Source organism: Theropithecus gelada, chromosome 11 (genome assembly GCF_003255815.1).
Source record: "Theropithecus gelada isolate Dixy chromosome 11, Tgel_1.0, whole genome shotgun sequence".
Lineage (NCBI taxonomy): Eukaryota > Metazoa > Chordata > Mammalia > Primates > Cercopithecidae > Theropithecus > Theropithecus gelada.
Window position 1 is genome coordinate 95983146 of NC_037679.1, and position 14582 is coordinate 95997727.

Consider the following 14582-nt stretch of genomic DNA (forward strand, 5'->3'; position numbering starts at 1 on the left):
CTAGTTTATTTGCATAGAGGTGTTTATAGTGTTCTCTGATAGTAGTTTGTATTTCTGTGGGATCAGTGGTGATATCCCCTTTATCATTTTTTATTGCATCTATTTGATTCTTCTCTCTTTTCTTCTTTATTAGTTTTGCTAGCAGTCTATCAATCTTGTTGATCTTTTCAAAAAACCAGCTCCTGGATTCATTGATTTTTTTTTTTTTTTTGAGATGGAGTCTTGCTCTGTCACCCAGGCTGGAGTGCAGTGGCACCATCTCGGCTCACTGCAGGCTCCACTCCCGCGTTCATGCCATTCTCCTGCTTCAGCCTCCCGAGTAGCTGGGACTACAGCTGCCCACCACCTTGCCCAGCTAATTTTTTGTATTTTTCGTAGAAATAGGATTTCACCGTGTTATCCAGGATGGTCTCTATCACCTGACCTCATGATCCGCCCGCCTGGGCCTCCCAAAGTGCTGGGATTACAGGCGTGAGCCACTGCGCCCGGCTTCATTGATTTTTTGAAGGGTTTTTTATGTCTCTGTCTCCTTCAGTTCTGCTCTGATCTTAGTTATTTTTTGCCTTCTGCTAGCTTTTGAATGTGTTTGCTCTTGCTTCTCTAGTTCTTTTAATTGTGACGTTAGGGTGTCGATTTTAGATCTTTCATGCTTTCTCTTGTGGGCATTTAGTGCTATAAATTTCCCACTACACACTGCTTTAAATGTGTCCCAGAGATTCTGGTATGTTGTGTCTTTGTTCTCATTGGTTTCAAAGAACATCATTATTTCTGCCTTCACTTCGTTATGTACCCAGTAGTCATTCAGGAGCAGGTTGTCCCATTTTCATGTAGTTGAGCAGTTTTGACTGAGTTTCTTAATCCTGAGTTCTAGTTTGATTGCACTGTGGTCTGAGAGACAGTTTGTTATAATTTCTGTTCTTGTACATTTGCTGAGGAGTGCTTTACTTCCAACTATGTGGTCAATTTTGGAGTAAGTGTAATGTAGTGCTGAGAAGAATGTATACTCTATTGATCTGGGGTGGAGAGTTCTGTAGATGCCTATTAGGTCTGCTTGGTGCAGAGCTGAGTTCAATTCCTGGATATCCTTGTTAACTTTCTGTCTCGTTGATCTGTCTAATGTTGAAAGTGGGGTGTTAAAGTATCCCATTATTATTGTGTGTGAGTCTAAGTCTCTTTGTAGGTCTCTAAAGACTTGCTTTATGAATCTGGGTGCTCCTGTATTGGGTGTATATATATTTAGGATAGTTAGCTCTTCTTATTGAATTGATCCCTTATCATTATGTAATGGCCTTCTTTGTCTCTTTTGATCTTTGTTGGTTTAAAATCTGTTTTATCAGAGACTAGGATTGCAGCCCCTGCCTTTTTTTGTTTTCCATTTGCTTGGTAGATCTTCCTCCATCCCTTTATTTTGAGCCTATGTGTGTCTCTGCACGTGAGATGGGTCTCCTGAATACAGCACACTGATGGGTCTTGACTCTTTATCCAATTTGCCGGTCTGTGTCTTTTAATTGGAGCATTTAGCCCATTTACATTTAAGGTTAATATTGTTATGTGTGAATTTGATCCTGTCATTCTGATGTTAGCTGGTTATTTTGCTCATTAGTTGATGCAATTTCTTCCTAGCATTGATGGTCTTTACAATTTGGCATGTTTTTGAAGTGGCTGGTACCTGTTGTTCCTTTCCATGTTTAGTGCTTCCTTCAGGAGCTCTTGTAAGACAGGCCTGGTGATGACAAAATCTCTAAGCATTTGTTTGTCTGTAAATAATTTTATTTCTCCTTCACTTATGAAGCTTAGTTTGGCTGGATATGAAATTCTGGGTTGAAAATTCTTTAAGAATGTTGAATATTGGCTCTCACAGTCTTCTGGCTTGTAGAGTTTCTGCCAGTAGATCCGCTGTTAGTCTGATGGGCTTCCCTTTGTGGGTAACTCAACCTTTCTCTCTGGATGCCCTTACCATTTTTTCCTTCATTAAAACTTTGGTGAATCTGAGAGTTATATGTCTTGGAGTTGCTCTTCTTGAGGAGTATCTTTGTGGTGGTCTCTGTATTTCCTGAATTTGAATGTTGGCCTGCCTTACTAGGTTGGGGAAGTTCTCTTGGATAATATCCTGAAGAGTGCTTTCCAGCTTGGTTCCATTCTCCTTGTCACTTTGAGGTATACCAATCAGACGTAGATTTGGTCTTTTCACATAGTCCCGTATTTCTTGGAGGCTTTGTTCGTTTCTTTTTACTTTTTTTTTTCTCTAAACTTTTCTTCTTGCTTCATTTCATTCATTTGATCTTCAATCACTGATACCCTTTCTTCCGCTTGATCAAATCGGCTACTGAAGCTTGTGTGTGTTTCACGTAGTTCTCGTGCCATGGTTTTCAGCTCCATCAGGTCATTTAAGGACTTCTCTACGCTATTTATTCTAGTTAGCCACTTGTCTAATCTTTTTTCAAGGTTTTTAGCTTCTTTGTGATGGGCTTGAACATCCTCCTTTAGCTAGGAGAAGTTTCTTATTACCGATCATCTGAAGCCTTCTTCTCTCAACTCGTCAAAGTCATTCTCCATCCAGCTTTGTTCCTTTGCTGGCAAGGAGCAGAAATCCTTTGGAGGACAAGAGGTGCTCTGATTTTTAGAATTTTCAGCTTTTCTGCTCTGGTTTATCCCCATCTTTTTGGTTTTATCTACCTTTGGTCTTTGATGATGGTGACGTACAGATGGGGTTTTGGTGTGGATGTCCTTTCTGTTTGTCAGTTCTCCTTCTAATAGTCAGGACCCTCAGCTGCAGGTCTTTTGGAGTTTGCTGGAAGTCCACTCCAGACCCTATTTGCCTGGGTATCACCTGCGGAGGCTGCAGAACACAAATATTGCAGAACGGCAGATGTTGCTGCCTGATCCTTCCTCTGGAAGCTTCGTCTCAGAGGGGTACCTGGCTGTATGAGGTATCAGTCGGCCCCTACTAGGAGGTGTCTCCCAGTTAGGCTACTCAGGTGTCAGGGACCCACTTGAGGAGGCAGTCTGTCCATCCTCAGATCTCAAATTCCATGCTGGGAGAACCACTGCTCTCTTCAAAGCTCAGTTGGAAATGCAGTAATCACCCATCTTCTATGTTGCTCACTCTGGGAGCTGCAGCCTGCAGCTGTTCCTATTCGGCCGTCTTGGAATCTCCATGCCACATTTTCTTAATCCAGTCTATCATTGATGGAAAAGCAAGGCATTATTTTATGGGTTTTTTGTCTGTTTGTTTGTTTGTTTGTTTTGAGATGGAGTCTTGCTCTGTTGCCCAGGATGTCGTGCAGTGGCATGATCTTGGCTCATGGCAACCTCTGCGTCCTGGGTTCAAATGATTCTCCTGCTTCAGCCTCCTGAGTAGCTGGGAGTACAAGTGCATGCTACCATGCCTGGCTATTTTTGTATTTTTAGTAGATACGGGGGTTTCTCCATGTTGGCCAGGCTGGTCTTGAACTTCTGACCTTGGGTGATCCACCTGCCTCAGCTTCCCAAAGTGCTGGGATTACAGGTGTGAGTCACTGCGCCCAGCCTAAGGCATCATTTTATGAACTTAAGTTTTTCCTTCACTTTTTGGTAATTAACCACAAGACTAAATGTTGGGGTTCACTTTGGGTATAACATCCTGAGCCTCTCCATAACTTTCCAGGCACTTTTTATTTTTTACCATTGGGATACAGATTTTCCCCACAGTGGATTACCTGTCCTCCAGCAATGCTCATTGTGTTCAAATAATTTTCAGTTGGTTATTCCAAGTAAATATGTCAAATAGTTTATGTTCTTGTTCCCAGTCTGTCTCTCTCCTTCTTTTTCTCTCTCTCTCTCTTTTTTTTTTCTTTTTTTTGAGATTGTATCTTGCTGTGTTGCAAAGGCAACACAGTGACTCAAGTGATCCTCCCACCTCAGCCTCCCAAATAGCTGGGCCTACAGAAACATGCCACTGTGCCTGTCTCCCATTCTCTTTTCTTGTATTAGAATTTTGTGGCTGCATGTAACAAATGCAAGCAAAGGAGAAAAATCGGCCAGTCATAGTGGCTCACATCTGTAATCCCAATACTTTGGGAGACCGAGGTGGGAGGATTGCTTGAGGCCAGGAGTTTGAGATCAGTCTGGGCAACATAGGAAGACCCTACCTCTATAAAAATAACATTTTCAAAATTAACCATGTATGGTGGTGCATGCCTGTAGTCCCAGCTACTCAGGAAGGTGAAGCAGGAGAATCTCTTGAGCCCAGGAGGTCGGGGCTGCAGTGAGCTGTGATCACATCATTGCAGTCTAGCCTGGACGACAGAGTGAGACCCTGTCTCAAAAAATGGTGGTGGGGGAGGGGGGAGTGAGAATTTATTGGAAGAATACTGAGTTATTTCATTTAATTAAACCAAGGAAATAAATTATGGTAGAAACAAATAATAAAATTTTATGTTGCTGTTTAAAACACTGAGATAGTAGTATACCTGCTTGTATGGCAAGATAGTCAGGATGTAATGTTAAGTTACAGAACACTGCTTATATCATGATCCCACTGGGTTAAGAAATGCTTATAAATGGATATACAAATTTTGGAAGTATATGCAAGTAAATGTTAACAGTGATTTCTCTAGGGAGTAAGGTTACCAGAACGGGAGGGGTGTCAGTGGATTTTACCTTCATTTATTCTCTTCTTGAGAACTATTTGTACACTGTGAGCTTTGGCAGCCATAGAGGTAAGCCACCCAAACCTCCCTTAAGAAAACCTGCTGTAAAATGGTGCAGCTGCTATGGAAAACAGCATGCAAGTTTCTCCAAAAATGCAACTACCATATGATTCAGCTATACTACTTCTGGGTATTTATCAAAAAACAAAAACAAAAACAAAAAACAAAAAAATACTTGAAATCAGGATCTTGGATATCTGCACTTCCATGTTCATTTGCAGCACTGTTCTTAGCCAAGGACTGGAAACAACCTAAAGTCTATTGACCAATGAATGAATTTAAAAATATGTACTATAGACACACAATGGAATATTATTCAGCTTTAAAAAAGGAAATCCTGCAATATGCAACAACATGATAAAATTGAGGACATTATGCTAAGAGAATAAGCCAGTCCCAGAAGGATAAATACTCCATGACTCCACTTATATGAGGTATCTAAAATAGTCAAACTTATAGAAACAGAGAGTAGAATGATGGTTGCAGGAAATGGGAGGTTGCTAATCAATGGATATAACATTTCAATTATGCAAGATGAATTCTAGAGCTCTGCTGTACAATATCGTGCCTGTAGATGACAATACTGCATTATGCACTTAAAACTCATTTGAGTAGAACTCACGTTAAGTGTTCTTGCCACAATAAAACAATGTTAATACATACATAATGAAAATTATTTTTTAAGTTATGTCAAAGAGAGAGAAAGAGGGAAGGAAGGAAGAAAGACAGGAAGGCAGGTAGGCCTCTGTGAGAACTATAGTTCCCTGGCCAGCCTCCAGCTGCTGTTTTTTTTTTTGTGGGGCTAGTGGGGATGGAGTCTCGCTCTGTTGCCCAGGTTGGAGTGCAGTGGTACAATCTCAGCTCACTGCAACCTCCACCTGCCAGGTTCAAGCAATTCTCCTGCTTCAGCCTCCTAAGTAGCTGGGGTTACAAGCGTGAACCACCATGTCCAGCTAAGTTTTTTCTTTTTTTCTTTTTTTGAGACAGAGTCTTGCTCTGTAGCCTAAGCTAGAGTGCAGTGGCACAATCTTGGCTCACTAAAACCTGCATCTCCCAGGTTCAAGTGATTCTTCTGCCTCAGCCTCCCGAGTAGCTGGGACTACAGGGGCAAGCCACCATGCCCAGCTAATTTTTATATTTTTAGTAGAGACAGGGTTTCACTGTGTTGACCAGGCTTGTCTTGAACTCCTGACCTCAGCTGATCGGCCTGCATTGGCCTCACAAAGTGCTGGGATTACAGGCATGAGCCACTGCACCCGGCCATGCATGGTTAATTTTTTGTATTTCTAGTAGAGACAGGGTTTCACCATGTTGGCCAGTCTGGTTTCGAACTCCTGACCTCAAGTGATCTGCCTGCCTTGGGCTCTCAAAGTGCTAGGATTACAAGTGTGAGCCACCATGCCCAGCCAGCTGCTGTTTTTGGATCCACCTCAGTTCTCACACTGAGGCCGCTTTCTGATTTACTCTCACTCAATGACTGCACACAGTAGGAATACTAAGTCTGAGGTACATAATACACAGCCACTGATTTAGTAAATGCATTTTTTCCCCTACCTCTACCAGGAAAAAGACTAGAAATAGTTCACATCCATGTGGGACAGACAATATTTACTTAATTTTGTCCCAAGAATAGTATCTGCTCCTTTGATGATAAAATGTGAATCATAGGCTATTATAGTTTGGATATTTGTCCCCACCCAAATCTCATGTTGAATTGTAATCCCCAGTGCTGAACGTGGGGCCTGGCCAGTTGGATCATGGGGGCGAATCTCTCATAGCTTGGTACTGTCTTTTGAGTTCTCTAGAGATCTAGTCATTTAAAAGTGTGTGGCACCTGCCCCCGGACTTTGTTCCTGCTTTCACCATGTGATGTGCCTTCTTCCCCTTTGCCTTCTGCCATGATTGGAAGTTTCCTGAGGCCTCCCCAGAAGCAGATGCTGCCATGCTTCCTGTACAGCCTGTAGAAACGTGAGCCAATTAAACCTCTTTTCTTATAAATTACCCAGTCTCAGCCATTTCTATATAGCAATCTAAGAGAAAATTGGCACCGGGGTGAATTACTATAAAAATACCTGAAAATGTGGAAGTCATTTTGGAACTGGGTAATAGGCAGAGGCTGAAAGAGTTTACAAGGCTCAGAAAAAGACAGGAAGATGAGGGAAGGTTTAAAACTTCTTAGAGACTGGTTCAATGACTGTGACCAAAATGCTGATAGTGATATGGACAGCAAGATCCAAGCTGCTGAGTCTCAAATGGAAATTAGGAAGAAAGTTGGAGCTTATATTTAATAGGGAAGCAGAACATAAAAGTTTGGAAATTTTGTAGCCTGCCCATGTGGCAAAGAAAGAAAAAGCTTTCTCAAAAGAGGAATCCAAGCAGGCTGTGGAGCAACCACTTGCTAAAGATATTTACATAACTAAAAAGGAGCCAGTGCTAACAATCAAGACTGAAAAAAGGCCTTGAATACATTTCAAAGACCTATGCAGCAGCTCCTCCTATCACAGGCCCTAGGCCTAGGAGGGAAGAATGATTTCATGTTTCTGTCCTGTGCAGGGCAGAGCTCCACTGCCCTGCATAGCCTTGGGACACTGCTCCCTACATCTTGGCAGCTCTAGCTCCAGCCAGGGTTCAAAGGCGCCCAAGTACAGCTTAAGCGACCACTTTGGATAATACAAGTTGTAAACGGCTTCCATGTGGTGTTAAGCCTGCCAGTACAAAGAGTGCAAGAGTGGTGAGTTCTTGGCAGCCTCTGCCTAGGTTTCAGAGGATGTATGGAAAAGCCTGATGTTCAGGCAGAAACCTATTGCAGCGGTGGAGCCCACATGGAGAACCTCTACTAGGGTAGTGCAGAGGGGAAATGTGGGGTTGGGGGCCCCACATGGAGTCCCTTCTGGGGCATTGCCTTGTGGAGTTGTAAGAAGAGGGCCACCATCCTCCAGACCCAAGAATGACAGATGCACCTGCAGCTTGCTCCCTGAGCCTGAAAAGGCCACAGGCACTCCACAACCTGTGAGAGCACCTGAGGGGGTGAACCCTGCAAAAACACAGGGGCGGAGCTGCCCAAGGCCTTGGGAGTCCACCCCTTGCAGCAGTGTGCCCTGGATATGGAATATGGAGTCTAAGATTTAATGACTGCCCTGCTAGGTTTTGAACTTGCATGGGCTCCGTAACCCTTCTTTTGGCCTGTTTCTCCCATTTGGAACAAAAATGTTTACCCAATACCCATACCCCCATTGTATCTTCAAAGTAAATAACTTGTTTTGAATTTACAGGTTTATAGGTAGAAGGAACTCATTTGCACATAAAAATTTGGAATTGAAATTTGGAACTTTTGAGTGAATGCTGGAATGAGTTAAGACTTTGGGGGGACTGTTGGGAAAGCATAATTGTACTTTGTAATGTGAGGACATGAGATTTGGGAGGGGCTAGGGTGAAATGATATAGTTTGCATATTTGTCTCTGCCCAAATCTCAGGCTGTAAAGGTGGGGCCTTGTGGGAGGTGTTTGGACTATAGGGGTGGATCCTGCATAGCTTGCTGCTGTCTTCATGGCAGTGAGTTCTCTCGAGATCCGGTAATGTGTGTGGCATCTCCCCCCATATGCTCCTGCTTTCACCATGTGATGCACCTGCTCCTCCTTTGGCTTCCGCCATGAAATGGAAGCTTCCTGAGGCCTCCCCAGAAGCAGATGGCTGCTGTGCTTCCTGTAGGAACAGGAGCCAATTAAATCTCTTCTCTTGTAAATTACCCAGTCTCAGGTATTTCTTTATAGCAATGCAAGAATGGCCTAATACGTGGGCCATCTGGACATTCCATAGAACATTACATCAATGACATCATGCTAAATAAGCAAAATGAATGTAAGGTAGCTAGAACACTGGAAGCCTTGCTATGTGTTCCAGTTGAGAGAGAAACCCTACATAGATCTGGGGATCTGCCATTCCTTTCTTTTTTTTTTTTTTTAATGGAGTTTCACTCTTGTTGCCCAGGTTGGAGTGCAATGGCACAATCTCAGCTCACTGCAACCTCCGCCTCCCGGGTTCAAGCAATTCTCCTGCCTCAGCCTCCCAAGTAGCTGGGATTACAGGTGTGCACCACCACACCTGGCTAATTTTTGTATTTTTAGTAGAGACGGGGTTTCACCATCTTGGCCAAGCTGGTCTCAAACTCCTGACCTCATGATCCACCCGCCTCGGCCTCCCAAATGCTGGGATTACAGGTGTGACCCACTGCGCCCAGCCAGGATCTGCCATTCCTTTAAGGGTTCTAGGAGACCAGGGGTCATGGGCATGCTGGAATACTCTACAGAGTAAAAAGACACATTACTACGTTTTGCATCACTTGCTACAAGGAAGCAAGCACTGTAACTCTGGGGTTCTCTAGATTCAGAAAGCAAGACATTCCACGTAGAAAGACTACTCCAACCCATATAGTAAATGACATGAAAAAAATAGTAGGCTTGAGTAGGGCCTTAGAGCAAGAAAGGGCTGTTGAAAATTAAGATTCAGGCTATGATGCAAGCAGCCCTGCAAATTGGACCACATGATCTGACAAACTTTATAAGAGGGTGTCAGCGGCAGGAAAAGATGCGATTTAATGTGGAGTTTACATCAGAAGCTCATGGAACTGTGGAGGGGCTACCCAAAGGTGTAAAGTGGATCTGTGCAGTGTTAAGGAGTGGAATTGTGCCACTCAGTTCTCAAGAAAACTGGATACAAGTAACAAATCTGGCTGACAGCCACCAGCTGCCAGTCCTCCTGATCTGTTGCAGCACTCACATGAAACCCATGTGTTCTCCCCAGGCTGCTCCGGAGTGGTAGTCAGGCCATCTCTGCCCAATCCAAGGCTACTCTAATAGGTCATCTGCTCCGAGACTTCTCATCAGGCTGGCAGACTCTCAGAGCAGCTGAGGTTTGAGTTCTTTTCTCTCTCTTCTGTCATATGCACATTGCATTCTGAAGGCCTTCCCTGCCTACTGGTCCCTTTTCCTTGTATCCCTTACAGGCATTTCCCTCAATACAGCTCTAGCTTATGTGACTCCACCTTGGTGTCTGCCTTTTGGAGGATCCAAGGTGACACTACCATGCATGCTTTAACAATAAACTTGTTAAATGATAATAATCAAGTCGAGTTTTTTTTTTGAGACAGGGTCTTACTCTGTTACCCAGGCTGGAGTGCAATGGCATGATCACGGCTCACTGCAGCCTCGATCTCCTGGGCTCAGGTGATCCTGTCACCTCCGTCTCCTGAGTAGCTGGGACAAGTGTGCACTACCATGCTGGCTAATGTTTTGCATTTTTTGTAGACGCCGGATTTTACCATGCTGCCCAGGCTGGTCTTGAACTCCTGGGCTCAAGTGAGCCGCCCACCTCAGCCTACCAGTGTTGGCATTACAGGCATGAGGCACTGTGCCCAGCTAGTTTTTCAAACGATTCTCCTGCCTCAGCCTCCTGAGTAGCTGGGATTATGCGCCACCATGCCTGGCTAATTTTTGTATATATAATTTTTAGTAGAGATAGAGTTTCACCATGTTGGTCAGGCTGGTCTCGAACTCTTGACCTCAAGTGATTTGCCCACCTGGGCCTCCCAAAGTGCTGGATTACAGGCACGGGCCACCATGCCCAGCACCTCGTTAATTTTTTTTTGTGATGGAGTCTCACTCTGTCGCCCAGGCTGGAGTGCAGTGGTGTGTTCTTGGCTCACTGCAACCTCTGCCTCCCAGACTCAAGGGATTCTGCCTCAGCCTCCCAAGTAGCTGGAATTACAGGTCCATGTCCCACTAATTTTTTGTATTTTTAGTAGAGACAAAGTTTCCATGGAGGCCAGGCTGGTCTTGAACTCCTGGCCTCAAGTGATCTGCCCACCTCAGCCTCCCAGTGTTGGGATTGCAGGTGTGAGCTACTGTGCCCGGCCATTGAATTAAAAAAAAATAGCTGCCATTGCGTTGCAATTGTCTACAGTATTCACATGGTGTACAGGCTTGTAGCTTACGAGCAAGAGGCTATACCATATAGCCTATAGGTGTATGTAGTAGGCTGTACCACATAGGTGTAAGTACACTCTATGATGTTCAGGGTGAAATTTTTAAAAAGTTTGCATTTCTTCAGAGATTAAAAACTTACAGTAACAACTATTTAGCATGGACAGATAAAAGTGTGATAAAAAGGACAGGGGAAAATCCACTGAATAGTGCTCACCTATGTGCCAAAAGGAGTAATCATGTTAGAAGGTATCATAGAAATCAGCCTGTTAAGAACCAAAGGACTCAAGAGCAAAAGGCGAAGAGTAGAAAAAAGGGAATGACATGTGGAGCTAGAAATCAAGTCTAGATATCTGAACCAAAGTGAACTGATATAAAGAACAAGTCATACTGCACGCTACTTTATTTCCAGTACATGGTGTCTTTATTTAGAAAACAGACTGCATCAAACAGGTTAGTTATTGCTTTCTTGTTCTGTACATTCACATTCTCCACTTGAAAAAACACATAGTCAAATCTATCTTCATCCATTCTGTTGATGAGGGTAAGCAAAAAAGTAACCCCACTGGTTACTTCAAAAGAACCTAAGGGGGAAAAACACAACTTATTTAAATAATAGATATTAAAAGTCTCTATAACCATGATAAGAAAAAATAAAAAGAAAATAAAGACAGAAAATCAACTAACATGACAATAAAACATTCTAAATAGATTAGACTACCAAAAATCACAACCAGCTTTGTGTTATTACCATTCTTTGTCTTGGTGAGCTCAACTAAAAAAGGTACACTCTGATTCTGACTTAGAAGACATTTAATGTTCTTATCATTAAAAAATAAAAGCTAAACCTATTACTGTTTTACAAGAACAATCTTATTTCCCAAATTTGACACTCTTTCAGGAAAAACTATTCTAACTCCCTGGAAATTGTTCTCTCTAGTGAGTGAATAGTCATAAGTTCAATTTATAGGTCCATAGTATTTTCTGCTTAATTAAGATGCTAACATCAAAACAGCCAAAACGTTTTTCCTTTTTCAATCTGTAAGTTTTGTGATTTTAGACAGCTTATTTAGTTAATATATTTTCCCAAAGTTTTCTTTTTTGTTTTTTCTAGAGACAGGGTCTTGCTTTGTTACCTAGGCTGGCCTCAAGTGATCCTCCCATCTTGGCCTCTCAAAATGCTGGGATTACAGACAAGAGCCATGGTGCTCAGCCTCCCAGGAATTAATTTAAACTGCACTATACAAATAACATATTTTACAAAAAACAAAAAACAAAACAAAACAACCTAATTTCAGACACTGAATATTCGTAACTTTAAAAATATAATTGTGCCAGGCGCAGTGCCTCATGCCTGTAATCCCAGCACTTTGGGAGGCTGAGGCAGGCGGATCGCGAGGTCAGAAGTTCGAGACCAGCCTGACCAACATGATGAAACCCCGTCTGTAGTAAAAATACAAAAACTAACCAGGCGTGATGGCGTGCGCCTGTAATCCCAGCTATTCAGGAGGCTTATGCAGGAGAATCGCTTGAACCCAGGAGGCGGAGGTTGCAGTTAGCCAAAATTGCGCCACTGCACTCCAGCCTGGGTGACAGAGCAAGACTGTCTCAAAAAAATAAATAAATAAATAAAACAAAAAATATATTTTTTATAATTATATAATATATATTTTACAATTATATATTTTTATAATTATATACTATACATATAAAAAATCACGAAGATGATCCATACTATTACTCCTTAGCAATCCTGTAATACAGACAATTATGCTTCATTTTAGTCAGAAAAATTGTACCAAGAGAAAAAATCTAATGAAAATTCCTTGTAGCATACACAAAATAAAACAAAATTATTGCGCCGATATGCCTAGACAAACAAAATTCAAGTTAAATGCTCTCTCGTGTTCCAGGTTAACTTTACAATAAATTACAGAAAAAAAACAATTTTTGATTCAGATTAAAACTCAAGTTTATCACTTTCTTTCAGTTCTACAGCATTAACATTTTTATATAGTAATCAAAATTACTGTTCTGTCACCTAGGCTCGAGTACAGTGGAGAAAGAGTGAGACCCCGTCTCAGGCTGGGGGCAGTGGCTCAAGCCTATAATCCCAGTACTTTGGGAGGCCGAGACGGGCGGATCACGAGGTCAGGGGATCGAGACCATCCTGGCTAACATGGTGAAACCCCGTCTCTACTAAAAAAATACAAAAAACTAGCCGGGCAAGGTGGCGGGCGCCTGTAGTCCCAGCTACTCGGGAGGCTGAGGCAGGAGAATGGCATAAACCCAGGAGGCAGAGCTTGCAATGAGCTGAGATCCGGCCACTGCACTCCAGCCTGGGCAACAGAGCGAGACTCTGTCTCAAAGAAAAAAAAAAAAAAAAGAGAGACCCCGTCTCAAGGGAAAAAAAAAAAAAGCTGAAATAAGATAAGAACCATATGCCTTTCATTTCTGTCCAACTGATCTTGCCAGAAACAACAGATACTATAGTTAAAATAAATAAGTAGTTGGGTGAATAAACAGGTCTGCATCTTATTATAAATTTAATTGAAATTTACATTCTTTAATTCTAGAGAACTTCAAAGTATCACTTAATTTCTATTCAGTCTAGTCAAATTCTAATGAAGAATGCAAATGAAAAGTAGGGAGTGAGGGAGGAAGAGAAAGACAGACATATACACTCTCTTAGGAAAAACAGGCAGGCAGAGATGGAAAATGGCAACATCGGATAATTAAAATTCAGGACTGAATGTGAGAGAAAGCAGCTTACAAACAGACTTGGTAAGGGAGAGGCACAAAGACAGGGAGAGAGAGAGGAACAGGGGAAAAGCCAGATAAGCAAGAGAGAAAGGCGAACAGGCAGGGTGGAACTGATGGCAGGGTGGAACATGGCACAGTGACAAAGAAATCTCTAGGTCTTGACCTAGAGACAGCCAGTTGGAAGAGATCACTCCACCCCCAGTAATTTTTTTCCAATTATACTCTTTTGTTATTTCCCAAAGCTCCCACTAAAAAGGGAAGAATCTTTTATTTATTATTTATTTCTTTTGAGATGGAGTTTTGTTCTTGTCACCCAGGCTGGAGTGCAGTGATGTGATCTCCGCTCACTGCAACCTCTGCTTCCTGGGTTTCAAGCTATTCTTCTACCTCAGCCTCCTGAGTAGCTGGAATTACAGGTGCCTGCCACCACGCCCAGCTAATTTTTGTATTTTTTAGTAGATATGGGGTTTCTCCATGTTGGCTAGGCTAGTTTTGAACTCCTGACCTCAGATGATCCACTCACCTCAGTCTCCCAAAGTGTTAGGATTACAGGCGTGAGCCATGGTGCGTGGCCAGAACCTTTTATTTGTATAAAATGATTAACAATGCATATTTTATTTATCTTGCAAATTAAAAAAATTCAGATTTACTGTCAGCATAATTTTTCCATAAAGGTCACATATACCAACATACTGAGAAGAAAATCCTAATTTTACATACTATTAGTTATTATTCAAAGTAAAGAATGACAGTATACCAGTGAGGTCAAATTCAATGTAAGGCAAGGACCTACAGGCATTTATGATTACATGCCACAGTACCAAATCATGTAATTTATATAACATGGCTATCAGACTAAAAACACATTCTTAGTTAAAGATAACTTACCATTTAGAGTCAAAATGCAGGAATCTTAGTCCTGTTTCCATTTTTGTCCCCCTTGCTTCACTTGGTATGTCATGCTCTCTCTCTTCTCCTATGCAGGCTTTAAGTCAGTAGCCATCAATCTGAAGAATTCCTTCCTCTGCTGCCACCTACCAGTTTAGTTCTCTGCTGCAGCAGAAGGGTATATAGAAAAAGTTCTTGCTTACCATTCAGATTAAATAGAAAAAAATCCCTTTAACATTTCATAGTTTGCATATACACCAA

At 42.2% G+C, this 14582-nt stretch overlaps 1 protein-coding gene across 1 annotated transcript in view; it reads right to left on the reverse strand.

Annotated features, from left to right (window-relative positions):
* Window positions 1–11068: 11068 nt before the first annotated feature.
* The window catches only part of RIMKLB (ribosomal modification protein rimK like family member B), an 89688-nt gene continuing 86174 nt past the window's right edge, over window positions 11069–14582 (reverse strand). The window contains exons 8-9 of the transcript XR_003121874.1: window positions 14322–14486; window positions 11069–11254 (exon numbers count right to left, since the gene is read on the reverse strand). The gene's annotated coding sequence lies outside the window, so the exon portion shown is untranslated. The remainder of the gene's footprint in view (window positions 11255–14321; window positions 14487–14582) is intronic.